This window comes from Lathyrus oleraceus, chromosome 5, assembly GCF_024323335.1.
Source record: "Lathyrus oleraceus cultivar Zhongwan6 chromosome 5, CAAS_Psat_ZW6_1.0, whole genome shotgun sequence".
NCBI classification, from domain to species: domain Eukaryota; kingdom Viridiplantae; phylum Streptophyta; class Magnoliopsida; order Fabales; family Fabaceae; genus Lathyrus; species Lathyrus oleraceus.
This window is the reverse complement of record NC_066583.1, coordinates 392,898,952-392,919,471: the sequence shown is the minus strand read 5'-3', so window position 1 is coordinate 392,919,471 and position 20,520 is coordinate 392,898,952. Positions and strand designations below refer to the sequence as shown.

General features: G+C 34.7%; 1 long non-coding RNA gene across 1 annotated transcript; it reads left to right on the top strand.

The window, feature by feature from the left end:
- The first annotated feature begins 1,750 nt into the window (after positions 1-1,750).
- LOC127085031 (uncharacterized) lies at positions 1,751-4,497 on the top strand. The gene is made up of 2 exons (XR_007788892.1): positions 1,751-2,842; positions 4,162-4,497. It is a non-coding gene; the product is annotated as an uncharacterized LOC127085031 (long non-coding RNA).
- The last annotated feature ends 16,023 nt before the right edge of the window (positions 4,498-20,520 follow it).

Sequence of the window (20,520 nt, the reverse complement as noted above, 5' to 3'; positions counted from 1 at the left end):
TTTCTTAATATTCTCTTATTGATGAAGTTCCTCTATTTGATATTGAATCTTTAACTGATCGTTCAACCACCAAGACCATTCTTTCGAAGAAGACTACTGAAGTTAATTTTTCTTCTTCATAAAAGTTATTTGATGAAGTTGCTATAGATTATTCTATATTTGAGCATATTCCTACATTATTTAACAAGTTAATCAACTCATTCAATTTCGCAGAGATTTCTTCCTTCTTGAATTTTTCTTGAAAAATATTAACCATCCACATCTCTCCATTTAAGGATTAGATCAGGTTTCTAATTCCAATTCTTAATTCTTAGATATTTGCTAGTGACTAAAGCTCTAACATTATTCCAAAAAATTTATGAATTGAAAACCCTTTGTCAAAGAAGGATTCATCATCTTCACCTCGAGGGTTCATTCTCTCTTGTTTGTTTCTTGGAGAAACTCCATAGATCATATCAAGAGTGTCTCACATTTTCTTGGCGAAATTACAAGTATGGACATAGAAAAATTAATTTTCATCTAAAGACATGACTAAGAAATTTTTAGTTTTAAAATCAGTTTCAAACTTGCTCTTTTCTTCTTCAGTCCCAAGAAAATATAGTTTATCTACTACTTCACCATTAATACGGTGAGTAGGGATAAGTAGACCATTGATTATAATTTCCCATAATTCAAGATCAAAACTTTGAATAAATATTTTAAATCAAGCTTTCCACAATTCAAAACCATCACAATTAAATGGTGGAGTTGTGTTTAGGAAAGTTCTCTTATTAAAATAAGTGTTGGAAGTCATCTTCCTCCTAAGTCAATTAATCTTTAAATAGAAGTTAGGGTATGTTACCACTGGTTGAACATGCGACTCCATACACAAGAGGGGGTGAATTATGGAGGTTTGAAAACCGTTAATTTAAAATAACATCTTTTTCTAAATCAGTGTTTTAAAACATTTTATTCAAAACATTAGAGTATGTAGCGAAAATTCGAAGTAAATAGTTGAAGAAGAAAATAAAAGAAATAAGGGAAGAGAGAACGACACCTAAAATTTATAAAGGTTCGGTCTTAAAAAAGTGACCTACTCCTCTCCCCAAGAGCTGATCATGAGAGTATCCACAATTTCTTTAGAGATTTTAGAAGGTTAAGCCCATGAACCCCCTTATACAAGGAACTTAAGCTTCAAGCTAACTTCACACCAAACAATATGCAGAGGCTTGAAGTGGTTAGTTTTCAAATCAAACAATAAATAGAGCTTTGAGCTATTAGTCTCTAAGCCAAACCGAGATTTTGCATATGCTGATCTCAAACCAAGATGAAGTTTTGTGTTGTCTATCTTTGTCGTACCATCATTTTGTCCAGGAATTTTTATTTCTTCTAATCATGCTTGCATTTTGTCAAGTTCTTTGCATTTTTTCATTTCACCATATTTTGCACTAAATTCAAACAATAATCTTTTTTTTTTGTTTTTAAGGACCATTTCATTTTTTACATTATTACCAATTTAAAATACCACGCTTTGTTGTTAACAAGCAAATTAATATAAAAATATTTAGTTTTTAGAATTAATAATATTTAGTTTTCAAAATTAATAATAATAAAAGAAACAAGCAAATTCCGATAAAAATATTTAGTTTTCAGTTTTATGTCATCATCCCACTCATTTCATATTTTTATCTCATCTTCACAAATCATACAAAGATAAAATTCACTAAATTGGCTTAAAAGACGAAAGTTGAGAAGAATTGAAATAGCTTACATCATTACATGGTCATGAAAAAATAATACACACATGCCATACGATTCTCATGTACGAATTACAACAAATTTGACATTACACTAAAAAAAGCTACAAAAAGCTCTATTACATCATCTTTTCATTCATGCTACATCACCACATGATACATTCATGCTATGTCATACTAGTTCTCACGGGAAACACCACAAAACCATAACAAAAGTTTCTAAAATTTCCACTCATTCTTACAAGGAGTCACACTTTGGATCACCACTTTCTATTCATAAAACTTCCCATGGATTCACACATTTCACTCTCTTTTTCTAAATAACATTTCACATAAGTTTTGCAAATCTCACACTCTCACAAATATCCCACAAAAAGTGGATCTAAAGATGTACGAATCTCTATAAAGAAGAAGAAAAATTAGCATGGTGAGGGAGAAGAAATATATCTGTAAATAATTCACATGCCTAAACCTTACCATTCAACCATCTTCACTCTCCTCCACCATTTCCTTTCACCGCCATTCTACAACTTCCTCTTTCAAGTTACTCTATCAACACAAATATTCACCAATTTCTTCCATAAACCATAAACCTCATTAACCTTCATTCATCACTCCTTTATATAACACACCTCATTCCCTTTTTTATTCTTCAACCTTACCACAACAAACCATAAAACAACCTCCCTTCTTCATCTCTAATCTCATTAACCACCATTAACATAACAACCTCCATGTCAACAAAAACACCACCTTTGACCTTATTATAATTATACCATCACTTTCTTCCATTACTTCACCAATTTCCTCATCACCACAGATCCACCTTCAAGCCATAATACCATAATTCTCAATCATAACGCCATACTTTCAACAACAACTCACAAACAGAAAAAAAAAACCAAAATAGTGAATCGAAGGCGGTTTAGAAGAAGTAGAGAAAGAGTAGAAGAGGACTGAAGGAAAATGATTAAGGAGCTTGAAATCGTATTGACCTGACATTTTGGACCTCGTCGAATTCTAGGAAGGATCGTCAGAGACTCGCTGGAAAGTGCATACCCTCCGTGAACTTCATCGGAATCTGGAAATCTCTAATTTCCGAGCAGGTAACTTCTTGGCCTTTTCACATTTTTCTCGACATGGTTTTTGTAAAACCCCAATTTCGATTTATTTACTTTAATTGGTTTATTTTTGACTTTTATATAATTTTTTAAATTATTATGTGTTTTAAATTAAATAAGTGGCGTGCTTATATATGTTGATTGGAGGCATGAAGGTATTGGTAGGGTGTAGAGGAAGAGTGGAAGTTGATATAAGTAATTTAGAATTATTTTAATGATTAAAATAATAGTTATTATTTTATTTATTTAATTAAATGAGTAAATAGAGAGTTTGAGTCAAAAGTGAAAAATAAGAGAAATTGGAGGGACCAAAGAGTAAGAAAGGATTAGATGTGGGGAGCAAAATAGAAATAGTGAAAACTATATTAATTAGGATATTTTAAGTTATAGATCCCTAATTCTAATAAATACGTAGAACTTTGAAGAAGAGAAAAAGAGGCTAGAGACAAGAGGGAGGCTAGAAGTTAAAGGGAGAACCCATTCAACTAGTTCAAATTCAGATTGCTTGCTAGGAATTGAGGTAAGGGGAAGAATAAATTCAATAATTGGTATGTGCTTAAGGATAGAATTGAGGACTCCTTAACCTCCAATAGGTTTGTATGATTATGCATGTTTTATTATGATTTAATGTGAATATGAAATTCAATAATAAATTGGAGTTATAAACTGTTTTTCATGATGCAATTCGTATACATGTGTGTATGAGATTTTCTGTTTTGATGTGTTAATATTTTTTCACCACTGTTGAATTTTGAAGGTTTTGGGGTAAATACGATTTTAAGGGATTGATGAATTAAATGTGCTATACTATGAAAATAATACGCTATGGCTGAACATATTTCATACGTATTATTTTTTGTTGATTGTGAAATAATGGGAGTTTGCATTGATCTCCATTGTTGGAAACCTATTTTGACGTTTTAAAGGTCCATGACGGGCGTCATGGTCATGACGCCCATGGTCGTCATGCACCTGTAACTTGCATAATTGGTTGTTTTGCTTGTGTCGGGGGGCAGAATCCAATTTGTTTTGCTTAAGATCGTAGGTTCCGTGTGGAACTTTGTGACTTTGTCCCAAGCTTGGTGTTGGGGCTTAGAGCTCGGGGTTTGGTGCAAAACCCGGTTCGAACGAGGAACCTTTTGTTGAGTTGGTACCACATGCATACGTATCGAGTTGCATAATTGAGTTATGTGGCATAGTGAGTTGTATGCTTAATCATGATGGTGTATGATGTTGAGTTGGTATGAGATGATGATTGTGTGATTTTTGTGAAATATGTTAATTGTACATGTTCTATCTTGCAGTTTCTACCCCTTAATTTATTGATGTGAATTTTCACCCCTTTGTTGTCGTTGTGGCTTGTGCTCGTCTCCGGAGTACAGATAAGAAGGTAACCGAGTAGTTTCTTAGAGTTGGAGGATGGTGTTGGGTTGTTCCTCTATTTTCTTTCTTGTTTTTTATTCTTATAATTATGTTGCCCTGATCTGTAACACTGGGTGGGACGAAAAATTCTTTTTATTTTTGTTTTATGTTAATTAGAGAGTAGGATGTTATACTCTTGAAGTTTTGATGCTTGCGTTGATTTGCAGAGATGTTTACCGTATTGTTTTAATTTTAAAAAAATATTTCTATGAGACTTATATGATTGTGAAGCATGCTTATTTTATAAATTATATTGCGATGATACCCTAAGTGAAGGTGAGCATGCGATGACAGGTGTTGGATATTTTATTTTAAATTAACAGTGTTACATCACAGATTGTGATTTGAGATGTGTGACATCCTAATGTTCATATGTGATATATTTTTGATTTAATTTGTTATATCACATAGGGGAAATTAGGGTGTTACAATTTTGTTGCTACACTCACATTGAATGTTTCCCCCATTATTGCACGCTCAAATTCCTTCCCGTTAGCACTTAATTGTTGAATTAGGTCAAGAAGTTCTTCATGTCCATCCATGTATTCCTTCCAAATTTATGTTTGTTTTTTAGCATGTGATGTGATTATCATATTTGTTTGAGCATCAGTAGGTTGTTTTCATTACAGATTCATGTCAATATTTCTTGATGTGTTGAGATTGTTGTTGATATTCATGATGAACATGAAATGAAAGAAAGATTAAAGGAAAAGAAAAAGAAATGCATTTTGATCCATTCATCAGTTCTTTCTTTTTTTCTATTGTGTTGTTTTATTTATTTATTTATTTATTTATTTTTCAATAATGCCACCTGTCAGCTTCACAATAGCTGGTTTAAATTAAAATGGAGAGATCATATACAGGATCCCCATTGGGTCTACCATAGACCCTTATTTTATGAGCATAGTATTAAGATCTAATAGCATCATTCGTTGGATCCTTAGCCCAGATTTGAGCCATTTGATTCATCCAATGGCTCAGTTATTATCCAATTTTTTTTTGTTGTTTTGATCTTATTTTGTGTTTGTATGCTTAGTAGGCCTAACACAGAAGGTTATTCCTTGTTTTTGCTTATCCACCCTCTATTAATGTTTTCACCTCCTCGATTGTTTGTTTCATTTACTATCTTCTTGCATATTGGGCCTTAAGACCATTTAGGGGTTTCACTCTCACTCCACCATTGCATTGATAGTGCACCCTCTGCTTATATCTTGTGTTCTTGTGATATCCTTCCTAGTCCCGAATACTTGGATATAAGTTGTAATAAGCTTACTTGCTCGAGTATTTGTCTTCCACTTAAAATCCATCCAACGCTTCAAAATATTTTTCACAATAAAACTGAATTAAAAAGGATTAGTTGGACGTAATATCCACCCTTGTAATTCAATTATTGATCGTAATGCACAGTTTTAGGATGCCACTCATCGTAAAACAACACCTGTTTCACAACACTTATCAATTAAGGTAAAACAGTCGAATACACCTGTCATCACATGCTCACCTTCACATAGGGTATCATCGCAGCGGAAATCATTAAATAAGCATGCTTCACAATAATTAAGTCTCATTAAAATACCTTATTTGAATTAAAACATTGTCGTAAAAGTCCCCATTATAACATAAGCTCAAACATCAAGAGTATTACATACGACTCTCGATTAGCAAAAACACAAACTGAATAAAATAATCAAACATTCCCAACCCTCAATGTTACAGGATTTGAGCAAGACTTCTAAACAAACTTGAACTAAACGAAGCAACTTCGGGATCTAACTTCCATTTACTGCAGCAAATTCTACTCCTAAGTATCTGCAAGATGTCCATGGTGGAAAACATCAAAGCAAAGGGGTGAGAAATAACAAACTAATATAAATAGTGTAAAAAATGCTAAGGTTGAGAAAACATAACAAGCACACATTCATTACACATCCATCAACAATATATTCTTACACCCAAATCATGACAACATTTACATAATCACATTTAATCATCAACATCATGAACAATCAACTACATATGCAATCATGTATGTAAATATACTCCACAACAACCTCATTATGCATGTGATACAATTCATGAACACCCAGGTTCATATTTCTCTCGATCCCCACAATAGGACCAGAGCACACCAAACCGTTACCATTACCATAGGTAACGCTTCACTAGTTCCCACATAGAACCGGCTACTCGCTCTCGATCCCCACCATAGGACTAGAGTGCACCAAAACTGGACCGAAGCCTGTACACCATGATGCATGACTCTCAACAACATCCATTATCACTAAAAGCTTCACCAAAAGGATCCTCATACACATCTCACCATTTATGCATCACATCATTCATCGTACGCAACAATCAATCCAAGTTACAACATTAATAAAGAACAACAAACAATAGCAACTCAACAAATGTAACTTCATGGGCATTAATTCGTGTTACTTCCCCAAAACAACAACACCTCATCGTATAAACATAATAATTTACGAAGTTATCCATCTATTCCACAACATATATTCACACATCACTTCAATAGGTTAACTTATCATACTAAACATCACCAAACAATAACCAATCGCCAAACACCGCTATCTAGAAACCTCCGTTTGAAGCCGGTTTATATTACTGATGCCTACAACCAAATCTCAGCATTGTCTGGTATCCTCCATTTGAAGTCGGTTTATATTATTGATGCCTACGGTAAAAGTCCAGTGCTTTCTGGAAACCTCCATTTGAATCTAGTTTATGGTAGTGATGCCTACGATCAAAGTCTAGCGATGTTTTCCAACCTCCGTTTGAAGCCGATTTATATTATTTATTCCTACGGTCTAAGTTCGACACTTTCTGGAATCCTCTCCAATTTATATTACGGATGCCTAAAATCAAAGTCCAACGTTGTCTGGCAACCTTTGTTTGAAGTCGGTTTATACTATTGATGCATATGGTCCAAGTCTAGCATTGTCTAGTAACCTTCATTTGACCCAATTTGTATTACCTATGCCTACGGTCAAAGTCCAGTGTTGTCTGGCAACCTCCATATGGAGCCGATTTATATTATTGATGCATGCGGGTAAAGTCCAACATTGTCTGGCACATTTAGAGATTGTGCTTTGTTTATCCTCATGTTTCCTACAAAGTCGGGGATTTGACTCTTTTGTTGAAAGGAATTCCCCAGAAGATTGGATGATTTTTCGTTTTAGAAAACTCCAATATTTTTTCTAGATGGAGTCATTTAGAATAATATCCAAAGTTTTGCATGGATGATCTTCTTATAAGAAGACTCCTGATTTTCTTTTTTCTGTCTTAGATGAATTCCCTGTTAGGAATCTTCAAAGTCTTTGATTTGATGGATTTCTTATGAGAAATCTCCAGAACTTTTAGATATATTCTAAAGTGTCTATATGTCATTTCTAATTAGTTGATAAAACTCACTTTAAATATTCTCTAGTGTCTTTTCTCCAGTAAATTGTTATCCCCAGAGAGTTTTCACCCTCACAATCATTTTTATATCACGTGGATCACCGCTACCATATATTTCCATCATTCCCCACAGACCCACCTGTCACTTTTCATCCATCATAAAAATCATGCTTAGGTTCATCTCACATCATATCCCAAAGAAACAAAAAAAAAATTCCTTCGACACATAGCATAGCATTGTAGCGGTAAGTTCATGATCATCAAGCTATAGATAAGCTAGAGATCAAATAACAAGAGTCGCCACCGTGCTTTTATTTTTTCCAAAGGAAAAGGGAAAAAGTATGAACAAAACACAAAAGTAAGAAGTTTTCAAATCAAAACTAATAAAATGTCAGAGATTACAGGTAAGGGGGTTGGTTACACAGAGGGAAGGTGTTAGCACCCAAAGTGTCCTAGGTACTCCTAGGGAGCCCTTTTTGTGTGCATATGTATTTTGTACAAAATGATGTTTACAAACAAATAGAATGGGGGGATGAGAAAAGAATTCATTAATTATATTTTTGTGTTTGACAAAACCTTCGGACTTGTGCCTACGTACCAACATAAAAATCAGGGATCAGAACCTCGTAGATCGTGATACAAATTTCAAAGTGGATGCATTGCTTTTAATAAAATTTAAGTTTGAAAGGTACAAAGGCCTAAAAATGTTTTGAATGAGTTATTTCTTTTTGGCCTTTTTGAAAGTTTAGGTCAAGTATAGTTAAGTTTATTTACAAATTTGATTTAAGAAAAGAAGTTTGAAAGTGCAATGGCATAAGGCCAAAGTTTCTATCTTTTTGCAAAGTGGTCAAAGTTTAGAACAAAATAAGTTCAAACAAAGAAAGTTTTAAAAGGAGGGAGAGATTTTTAAAATTAAATAAATGGGGAGAAGATGGAGAGACTAATCCTATGCACAAAATTAAAAGTTAAGAGTTGAAAAGATTTGATTGATAGGTAGCAATCCAATAGGCAAGAATGCCATGTAGAAACCCTAAATTCCCTTGGACATTTAGAATCAAGAAACACACAAATGCATAATTATATCAATCTTGAAGAGCAAGGCATCAAATAAAGATAGCCACATCCAAGCTTAGCCACTTCATGATCTTCTTCAAATTAGCCCATACAACAGATGAATTCCACAAGTCACAGGTACAAAATAACAGCTCCACAATGATCATGTTGGAGATGAACTCAAAGGGATCTTGAATGATGTATCAGATGACGTTCCAAATTGTAAGCACTTGGTTTCACATAAAGTTGGCATTGGCCAAGTCCTTTAGCATATAAATATTGCCTAAGTTCTAAGTCCATTTGTCTAAGATCGAGCCAACAGTCCACACAAAAGTTTTTTAGGATTTTTTTTGTTATTATGTACGTTAATGGTCAAAGACCACACAAACAAGCAAAGTATACACAAACAAGATATATCACACAATATAGTCCAAATGGACAAAGTCAAAATTGCATTAACATAAACAATTAGAATGGTATGAATAATGGCAAATGAATAAAGGCTAAAATTAAATGACATTTAAGTAAATGGCTTGAAATTAAAAGTTAGTTGTTAATGAGTTAGGGGTTAGTATTGTTTTGCTTTTGATTTTCATTTTTAAGTCATTCTTTGGAGAACACTCAACCCACTTATCACAAGCATGAATCCTTGAGCCAAGACATCTTCCAAATGAAGTAAAAAAGGCCAAGTTTCCATAAAATACCATGAAAGAGGGGATACTTACAATCTCACTAACTAGAATGCTATGCCTTTTGTGTCACAAATTTAGCGCTATGTTAAGCAATCGTAATTGGACTTATGTAGAAGTCACAACTATTTGAGGTCGGGCAATAGAACTTTGGTGTTAATGCATGTTAGAGACATAGTATAATGGATTATGCTCATGAAACATATCACACACAAAAAGAATATGCAAAAGAGGTGGCCTAATCTCATCCATACTTATGTTGATTTTTCAATCAACTAGCCTTAAGACTTTAAGATATCATACACCAAATGAGATGAATGCATAAAGAAGGGGAGTGAGATGAAGAGGGATGGGAATGGATAAAACTCAAATTGGTCAAAGGAGGACTTTTACCAAATTAATAATACATTTAAATTAAATATGGTTTGTCAAATTCCTAAAACCTCATCAAAACACCAAAGAAATGGCCATGAGATTTACCATAGGTCAAAAAAAGGTCAAAGGACCTTGGAGAAAAAATTTCAGATTTTTTAAAGACTTAAAAGTATTTTTAAACAATTAAAAACTAACACAAAATCAATTAAATCATGAAAAATGTTAATAATGATCCAAAAAATAATTTTAATTCAGAATATGAAAGAGGAAATTATTTGAAAATTTTTGGTGAAACTCTCATATTTTTTAGATCAATTTTAAAATTAATATGAATTAATAAAAATAAAACAATTAAAATGAAATTCAAATAATCAGAAAAAACGTGGACCACTTGATCTCCCACATTAATTGTGGTGGCAGATCAAGTGGCCATCAGCGCGCTTTCCACCATAGTCACGAGTTAATGCGTAACACAAATGGTAATTACAAGCAACGCGTGAGATTAAAACGTTTTAAGTGAGATCAATGGCTCAGAACCTATCCAGCACACCACCGGCGCTGGACCTCCGGTCACCTTCTTAGGCGAGGTCCGTCGAACTGGTTCACTCATCATCATCAAGAAAATGAAAAAGGAGGACATGATCTGAAAGAAAAAAAGGCGTAAAGCACGAATCTGACCTCAATTTTGACTAACTCCACATATATAGAAAGATATGAGGAGTTGAATTTTGAGGTGTGTCAACTGAGTTGCTTCGATTTGATCTCTAAGCAACTCAATCTTCTTGCCTACATTGGTAGGATTTCAGACAACCAAAGATCCAAGAGAATTGAGTAGAATTGAGTGAGAATCGAAGAGATGAAGTTTTCTGAAAATCACCTTCAATGTTATTCAATTCTTGATGTTGCTTGCTCCAAACACGATTTGATCACACTTGGGAAGGTAGCAGGAAGTGATTAAAGAGGTTGCAAGGCTTTGGATACTAGAGTTCTTGAATCTCCAACAGTTGAGATTCAAACTCAAATTTCAAATTGAAATTTCTCAAGTTTTCCTTTAGAATGAGGGGGTTTCAATGGGGGGAAAAGATGGCGCGCAAAGTGTTATTCAAATGAGCACAAAGGTCATGTATTTATAGCATGAGTGAATGATATTTGCACACTTCAAAATCCGTCCAAAATTAGCAATGCAATCTACAGGCCCATAATGCAATGCAATAAGGTCCAAAATGATTCCAATTGAGGTATGAATGAAGCTTGAATGGAAAGGCATTGTGAACTGAAGTTTATGCAATTGATTCTTTCCAATGATGCAGCCCTGTTAAAGCCATGTGTAGACCTAGCAAACCTCATCCAAAATGTATGAACTCGATTTCTTTGGAAATCTTGGATCAAGGGGAACAAGTTTGATGTTCAACACTTTTTCATTTGGAGCTTGGAACATGGAGAATTTTGAGGTGGAAGTTTGGAAATTTCAATATGTTGAAAAAATTTCTTAGTGTCAAGCCATATATCTCAATATTCCACCTTACTTAACTTTTTATGTGAGCTTCAAATGAGAAAGGTGTCATCATCAAAGTTGTAGCTCTTTAAAAGACCTTAAAAATGGTAACCAATGTCATGTCATTTGGATTTAGAATGATAGAGTTATGAATTTTTGAAGTTTGGAAAAATCACTTGTTCAATGGTATAGGTCAAAAATGATCTATAATGTAACCTCATATCCCATGCTCATAAAAGTTGAATTAGCTCTCACTCAAAACATAAACGTTGAAGTAGATATCTTGAATTTTATTATGCAACTTGGAAATATTTCATCTCATAAAGAATGAGCAAGTTATGGCCTTGGGGAGTTGACTTTCAAATTAGGGTTTAGACAAAATAACCTATAATGTTTCAACATAGAAAATGATTTTCCAAGAAAAACTAGCTCTAGGTCGAAATATTAAAGTTGTTTGGAATATCATTTAGAGTAACTTTTTACTTGGAATCATATTCATATGGTGAAAATTGTAGGATATGGGGTCTAGGGAGACCTAGTTTTGATTAGATGAATTCATCTAGCCAACCACCATCAACCAACATGCTAACCTTCAATTATTTTGAATTTCTTGGCTCATGGTAGATCATATATTCATAATATGATGAATTTTTAAATGTCCCTTGAGAAATTTGATCAATTGGTGAGATTGCTTGTTGGAGAAGTTACTCAAGATACCCAGTCAAACTAGGGGGTCCAAGGCAAATCACCTTCAAACTCTTGAAGAAAACTTGATCAATATAACATGTAAGATACTTGATTTTGAGATTCATGGGTGAATCCTAATTCTAAGTCCTTTCTCCTTTTGTATTTTGGTTCACATCAAAACAAACACAAAACAACACAAAATAGAAATATATTTATATACAATAATGGGCTCAAGTGAGCAAAAGAAAAAATGACTTAAACATAAAATATGTGCTCAAGTGAGCAAAATGAAAATCAAGATGAATAATGAGCAAGAAATAAATGACATTAAAAGTAAATGACAAGAATTTAAAAGCTCAAATTAAACTTAGTAGTTAGTAGAGTTATGTTAGCTTGTCATAAGACAATGTAGCGCTATGTTAAGCTATCGTAAGTGGACTAATATAGTAGCCACACCTATCTGAGGCCGGTCAATAAGAATACAAGTTAGAGGTCATGACTAGTAAGCCAAGCTCCATAAACTTGTCATGCCAAACAAGAGGGGAAGGGCCTTGTATTGACTTTTGGTTATTTGCTTGACCAAGAAGTAACCTATCTTTGACACAAAATAACTCACTTGATCATGTATCAAGTTGAGTTTGGTTTGGATCAAAGAAGATTAAACTTCTATTTGTCAAGACCAATCTCAAGACTTTAACTCATTGATCATTGAGGGAAAGAAAAGGATGAAAATGAAAGGGATGGGGTAAGAAGACAGCAACCAATCCCAATTGATCAAGGGATAACTCATCCTTGATCAAATTCATTCATCTCTCTAGGTGATGATCCTTAAGGATTCTCAAACCACAAGATCCAATGAATTTGATCAAAGTTGAATCTATTAAACCTTGATCAACACCAAACAGAAGAGGAATGAATATAACAAGTCAAAAAGTCAATAATATTGTTTTGGTAATTTTTGAATTAACAGAAAATACAAATAAAAAACAAACAAACAAAGTTGAACCTCAAATTTAATTCAAAACAACTTCAATAAATCCAATTAAATTTTCATGGGTTCAACATAGTCAAATAAACTTTGACTAATTTTCTCACAAATTTTTAAAGCCAGAAAGCAATTAAAATCAATTAAAAACAACCAAAAATAGCATGATATGAATTATAATCTCAAATAATCTCAAAACAAATAAGAAATTGTTGAGACTATTTTTCATTGACTTATCATGATCCATAGATGCTATAAAAATATTTTTGTATTTTTCTAAAGTCAGAAAGCATTTAAAAATGAATTAAAATAATTAAAAACCAAATAATTAATGAAAAATATCAAATGAGGTCACAAAAATAATTAAAAATCATAAGATGAAACTAGATTTTTCAAGAAAATTTTTAAAGTTGGTCTCATATTTTTCTGACCTCGTATGAATTTTTTGTGAATTATTGAAAATAGAATGAATTAAAAGAAAATAAAGAGAAAATGAAATAAAGTGAAAAAAGCTTAGCCAACGGATCCGTCTCATTAAATGACGTGGCGTGTTACACGGCCTGGATCTGAGGGTGCATGATGTACTCAAGTCAGCAGCGAAACACAATGAATTAAAAAAAATTAATTAGAATGGATGCACGAGATTAGATCGTGAGGGAGAGATCCAATGGTTGTGATCAGTACACGTGGTGGTGGTGGTGGAAACCACCACCTTCTCCGATCAACCAAGCAGAATCCGACCAGAAAATGCAGGAAAATGAATCTCATCAAAAATAAAAAACAAGGGCATGGAAATAAAGCTTATGTGATGTTGATCATCACTGTACCATTAGATTCCTCTCATTCTTCCTATATTTAGAGAAAAATGAAGGAGAAAATCATGGTGTCCACATGGAATAATCTTGAAATGGAAAATTAAATGCACCAAAAGTTTGCCTCAAGTGTGAGGACTTCAGAGAACCACAAAAACACAAGAATACTACATTGAATCATGAGTTTCAGATCCAAATAGTTTGAGGTTATACCTTCAAAAATGGTGAGTTTCTGGCCACGAATCCTTCAAGCTTTTTGCTCCTTTTTTATCTCTGAATATAGGGAATATGACTGGCTAAGGAATCTAGCTTTGAAACTCAACTAATGTTACTGAATTTCAAGCTCGAAAATATTGAAAAATGGTGAGTGATTCCTTTGGTGAGGGTTGTGGTTTCAATTCAGCAGCATGTGGGATCCTCAAAGGGTTTGAAATGAAGGAGAGGAAACCCTTATTTATAGGTAAATGCATCTGATCATCACACTTTGCTCATGTGCATGGGAATTGCAATTTTGAATGCATGGGCCTTTGTGGATGTGTGAGAGGCCCATGAATGGTTGAAGGGACTTGATGAGCTCATATGGAAAGCATGTGGTCGTGCACATGGAATGGAAAAGGCTTGCAACTCAAATTTTAACATCAAATGTCAAAAATACACATAAATGAAGAAAAATTTGAATCTCTCAAATGGTATATCCAAATGACTATTGTTAATAATGGTTAGAAACCTCTTGAAATAAAGAATAGAAGTCATGTTGGGCAAAAAACCATTTGACATGTGAAACTTGATCAAAACTAGCTTGGAAAGTTCAAGTGTAAAACATGTTCAAATCAATTTGAAAAAGTCAACCAAAAGTAAGCTTGGTTAAACCCCTCTGACCTCATGCTACAAGAATCAAATGAAACAATCTCCAAAATAAAAGTTGTATATCTTTTCAAGATAGTCAATTTAGACTCAAAGTTTGCGTAATTTGTATTTTCTATGTCAAAGTTATGGGAATTTGATGTTGGGTACTTTTTCAAATTCAATGAATTAGGTTAAAGATGACCTATAATGTTTTGCAATGGCACATGTATTTCCTTTAGGATTATGAAATTTTTTCCAACATTACATTTGAATTAGACATCTCAAGCTTTCTAATTCCTTTGGTACCACCTCAAAATCATAAAAATTGAGAAAGTTATTCCCTTGGCAAGTTGACCCAAAATTAGGGTTTCAGCCAAAATGACCTATAATGTTTTGAAACGAATTATGACCTTCCAATATTCAAATGGATTTTTGATTAACATGAACGTTGTTCATATGGTTCTTAGGAACATTTTTTATTTTGGGGTCCTCTTCATTTGACAAACAAATCAAAAGTTATAGCTCATTGAACCTCAGCTTAGTCAGATGACTTCACTAGTCAACTTTTCAAAGTCAAACTTCCAATCTTGATGAATAAATGATTGAGGGGCCTAAAATAGGCTCATACATGCATAAAATTACAAATTAAAGAACTTCCCTTGATTAAATTTGATCATAGGTTGAGATTGCTTCATGGGCAATGCACAGTCAAAGCACAGTGAAATTAGGGTTTCCTTGGGAAACAATCTTCAAGCCCTTTGGGTTATCTTGATAAAATTGGAAAATTGAGATACTTGTGATACATATATTATGATTAGGAACTTTGTGGACCATTGTCATGCTTTTTCTCATCTTCATCTAGCCATTGCATTGGGCTTAGGTGCCTCCTAGGAGCATTGTGGAGCACATGATCGCTTGAGCTTCAAAACAAAAAGAGTTAGTGACATATTTTTGTGCTTTTTATTAGTAATCAAATAAGAAAAGCAATAACATACAATACAAGCATTCTTGGTGATCTCAAATCACTCAAACAAGTCCCAACCCTAGGGTTAAGGAGCCAAACATGCTATGATCCTTGAGGCAATGCACTTGTGCAATAACATGATGCCATGAGGGATCTTAGGGTAAAAATTATGGTCTCACTCCAACGGGAAATCTTCCCAGTTAAAGCAGATTTCTCAAACATATACTTGATTGGATCCATTTTGGATATCAACCAAGTGGTATGATTCAACATATACTGACGCAAACGCTTAGTAACCCAAGCCAATGCGCAATAAGTTTTCTCAAGCATAGAATACCGAGTCTCACAATAGGTGAACTTCTTACAGAGTTAGTAAATTGCAAATTCTTTCTTTCCAGCCTCATCTTGCTGACCAAGAACACAACCCATCCTATCTTCGAGCACAGTCAAATACAGACAAAATTGAAGTTGCAAGCAGATATTCTTTGATACTGTCAAAATATTTCTGACAGTCTTCGATCCAATTAGCTCATCAACTCTCATATTGGAAATGTCTTGAGGTTCTTCTATGGCTGTCACTTTCATGGAAAATCACTTAGGAAGTGACCTGAGTATTTTCCTCACTAGCTTCTCATCTGACATCTTCTCACCCAGGGCTCCTAAGGCATTAGCAATTTCAAGGATATTCATATGAAATTTATGAATATTTTCATATTCTTTCATCCTTAAATTTTCAAACTTGGTAGTGAGCAACTGCAGTCTATACATCTTCACTCTAGAGGTGCCTTCATGAGTGGTTTTGAGAATGTTCCAAGCATCTTTAGCCACCTCACAGTTGTTTACCAATCTGAAGATGTTCTTATCTACTCCATTGAATATAGCATTCAATGCTTTAGAGTTCCCAAGGGCTAGATCATTCTCCTCCTTGGTCCATTGTTCCTCAGCCTTCTTGTCAGTTGTAGCTTCTCCTTCCTTAGTAATAACTGGATGTTCCCAGCCTATTAAAACAGCCTTCCAAGCTTTATTATCCAAAGATTTTAGGAAGGCTACCATTCGAGGTTTCCAGTAATCATAGTTGGATCCATCCAAAATAGGTGGTCTGTGAACAAATCCTTCGTCTCTATCCATAGTACCAGAAAGTAACGTCCCTAGACCTCACCCAGAACCAGAACAGGATGCCTGCTCTGATACCAATTGAAATTCTGGTATCAAATATGAGATGTCGAAGGTAATGTCACGACACTAATATCTGAACAATACAAACAGGATAAAAGATAAAGAACAGTAATGCAAGAGACACATGCAATTGTTAACTCAGTTCGGTGCAAACTCACCTACGTCTGGGGGCTACCAAGCCAGGAAGGAAATCCACTAAATAGAATCAGTTCAAAGACTCTCAGTAAACAACTTCAAGTTATAGTCTTTTCACCTAATCTCTACCCATGTGACTTCTACCTAAGAAGTCTTAGATATGAGATCCTACTCACTCCCCCTCAATCACAGCAGTGATATAAAACAAGAATTACAATGAAAAGAAGACACTCTTAAAAGACACATACTTGATCTTGCTTAAAAGCTTCAATTAAGTAAACACACACTCATGCTTCAAAGCTTAGAGTGGACAAATTACAACTCAAAAATCAGTCCAATTCAATCATCTATGGATGAATGAATGGCTTACAATACACACGACCACACAAGACTAAAACCCTTATTCTCTCTCAATATTTTGTTTCTTATTTCTTGTGTATAAAACCAGGTTTTCCATGTCCTTTATATTGAAGCATTTGGTTGGGCTTGGACATCATAAAAACCCTAAAACTATTTTCCATTCAGATCTTCTCATGACAGCTGATTATATCTCGTTGGAAAATAAGTTAATCTGGTTGTAATTACTGATTGAATGCGCGTCTAATCATCTCTTCAGTCATACATAGATTAGCATAACAAACGCAATCACACAATACATAACATTCAGACTGAATGTTCTGTATACATATGTCATGACATCGAGTCTGACATCTCAGTAAAAATCCTGCATATTCACATTTTAAACACCCTGCAGGTACATGTTATCTTATGTCAAGACAACACTTGTGACAACTTGTGAACACTCTAGGTATTACCAAAATTGCTACCAACACATAGAACCAACAAACTCCCCCTTTGGCAAATTTTGGCTAAAACATACATCAGTTCATTTGTTCACAAGAGTACAATAAAAAACACATCAGCAGTTTAGCAGCAGAAGTAATAAAACACACATTTACTAGCTATCATAGCAACTAGTAAACACATATTAAACACATATGTGCTTCTTCTCCTCCTAAGTTTGTTCAACACAAACATACTACACCTGTAACATCTATCACCCCATCTGACATCTCCTTCAACATCACCTGTACTCCACAAAACATAACATTCTTTTCATCATCTGTCATCTATTTATAGCCTAGCCTAGCTACTTCATATCACATATTAACTGTAACTCTCCTTTAGCTAATTCTCCCACTTTTTAGTCAAAATAGACCAAAGAGACCAATGAGACAAAATAAATGTCTATTAGTCCAACAGAGAATGTCACATAGAATGTTAAAACATATTGTCAGGTGTTACAAAACCACAAATATACACAGCTATATAAGCTGAGATAAAGAGAATCCAGAGCAATCACAAAGAACCGAAGAAATTACATCAAGGCATCAAAATAAGACTTCCAAAAAAAACATCAAACATCAAGGCATCCAGAACAGCACATCATCATAACAGGGGAACCATCTTCACCACAACTCAGTCAGAGGAGCTAGCATCTTCATCAACTTCAGACTCAGAACTGCCACTTGATTTATCTTGAGATTCAGACCTTTCACTAGAGGTGTGGGCTTCTATTTCCTTGGCTTGTCCAACATTATCCATATCTCCTTTCTCCTCTAAAGCTTCTTTCCTAGCCTTAACCACCCTTATCCAAGTCTCCAATTCCTTACAGGTCTCATTCAGTTCAGCAATCAGACCACCTTGAGAGGCTGGCTTCTTTACAGCAGATGTCATGACAATGTCATTGACATGACTGCCTTCAAATAATTTGTAATGAACTGACAATGGAGGTTTTCTTCTACTAGGGATATCACTTGTGCTCAAAATTCCAGGTTGCTGGCTTAGGATTATCCCACAAATTATTGAGGGAAAAGCTATGGGTAGCTTCACTGCGTTTGTAGAGGCATGTTTGACAATTTGTTCAAACATGAATCTACCATAATCAAAATTAATGTTGTTTCCAATAGAAAATATGAGCCTTCCAAGAGCATTTGAGATTGTAGAGATGTGATTTGTTGGTACCCAGTTTGCTGACCCTATCTTGTACAAGAGAGATGCTTTCTGCATGGCCACTCATTGACCTGTCCAGCAGTTATTTTCCTACAGACCTCATTGTTTTTTGCCTCTAGTTCACCGGCACCTTCTGTTCCTCTTCCTAGGAACTTATTGATCACGGTTGGAGAAAACTTCACACACTTTCCTCTAACAAACACCTTACAAAACTCTTTGATGTTCTTATCAGCAATGTCCTCAGGGATGTTCACCACAAACTCTTTAACAAGACCTTCAAAACACTGAGATAACCCACTAACCGTTTTCACTAATCATGCAGACTTAATCACGTCCATGACCTCCTTAACTTCCACAACATCCTTTCCCAGTTCTCTTTCCACAGCCACTCTCCTTTGGATTACAAATTTCCACTTGGCTGCACCATCTTCAAGATGGAAGGAAATGTTATCCAGGTGTATAGCAGCAATCTTTGTAGGAGATTTCCTAACAGTTGACTTTTTGACAGGAGAGATGTCTGGGACATCGTCTTCAACATCTTCCTCTGAATCAGAACTTTCTCTTACCTTTCTCTTCTTTACTTCCACTTTACTCCAAGACTTTGAAGGGCCTACAGCAGTAGCCTTCTTACCAGTTTTGGTTGTCATCATCTCAGCCACAGACCTACCCTTCCTGGTTTTCATTCTCTTAGCGACACTTGGCTTCAAGTGATGAAGCAAGCTATCATCTTCATCATCTGAGCTCTCATCTTCCAAGTCGATCACCTTCTTAGCAGAGTCATGCTTCTTAGACTGAGAAGCATCTACAAATTTCTTACAAGGCAAGGTTTTCCCTAAAGAACACAATCCTTCTGCAGCAATATCTTTCTCAGACCTAGATGAATCATCATCTTTCTGATTGTGAGGTCCAACCTCAGGAGAAGGGTCCCTTCTAGATAGGGGGTAGAAACTCTCTTCATAGAGTGTCCTTCATTTAGGATCCTCATGACAAGATTTCTAATGACACGATCAGTATGATGCATGTCATATTTAGAGGTAGGGTTATCAGAACTGTTACCTTGAGTATGTCCTGCAGTGGAGGATGGACCAGGAGCGTCGCCTAGGATTACTGATAGGAGAATCACTTCCAAAATGTCTTCATTAAGAAAATCCATGGAGGGTGTTCTTGCTTTGTGCGCAGGTTTGGTGTTTTTAGAACTAGAAGATGAAGGATGTTGTGACATCTTGTTGAGCTTGTGAAAGGATTTCTGTTGCCCTAGCAGAGAAGGTCGATGAAGTTTGAGGAAGGTGGAAATGTTTGAGCTGAGGTTGCGTGTGAAAATGCTATAGATGGAAGTCCCAATACTAGGTAATGATTTACCATAAATGGGGCACTTTCTTTTAAGTGGCCAGACAATATTTTTATTACCTTTTCCACTCCAAATAAATTGCTATAAATTCTCATGGATATAAATCCCTAATTTACCTCTTAAACATTCAAATTGATTAGCATCCAAAGCCTTTGTAAATATGTCAGCTAATTGCGTTTCAGTAGTAACATGCTCCAGGGCTATGATTTTCTCTTCCACTAGTTCTCTAATAAAGTGATGACGAAT